Genomic DNA, 249 nt, shown 5'->3' on the forward strand with positions numbered 1-249 from the left:
AGGGGCGTGGGGGTGGGGGGGCTGATTTCAGAGAGCTGTAGAAGACAGTATATCAGTGTAAAGCAGCAGGAAATGGCGAGTGTTTGTCTTTGTATACACAAGAAGTAGGACCCAAAAAATAGCATGCGCCTATAATGAAGACAAAGTCAGAGACAAAGAGAAAAAGAGAGAGAGAGAGAGAGAGAGAGAGAGAGAGAGAGAGAGAGAGAGAGAGGGACAACCTTGCTACGCTGCCCCAAAAACACACCC

The 249-nt window shown here is 47.8% G+C and overlaps 1 protein-coding gene across 2 annotated transcripts in view; it reads right to left on the minus strand.

Annotated features, from left to right (window-relative positions):
• LOC109516486 (sodium/calcium exchanger 1-like) overlaps window positions 1-249 on the minus strand; it is a 30,835-nt gene that overhangs the window by 1,954 nt on the left and 28,632 nt on the right. The window lies entirely within an intron of this gene.

The sequence above is a fragment of the Hippocampus comes genome, unplaced genomic scaffold (assembly GCF_001891065.2).
Source record: "Hippocampus comes isolate QL1 unplaced genomic scaffold, H_comes_QL1_v1.1 scaffold83, whole genome shotgun sequence".
NCBI classification, from domain to species: domain Eukaryota; kingdom Metazoa; phylum Chordata; class Actinopteri; order Syngnathiformes; family Syngnathidae; genus Hippocampus; species Hippocampus comes.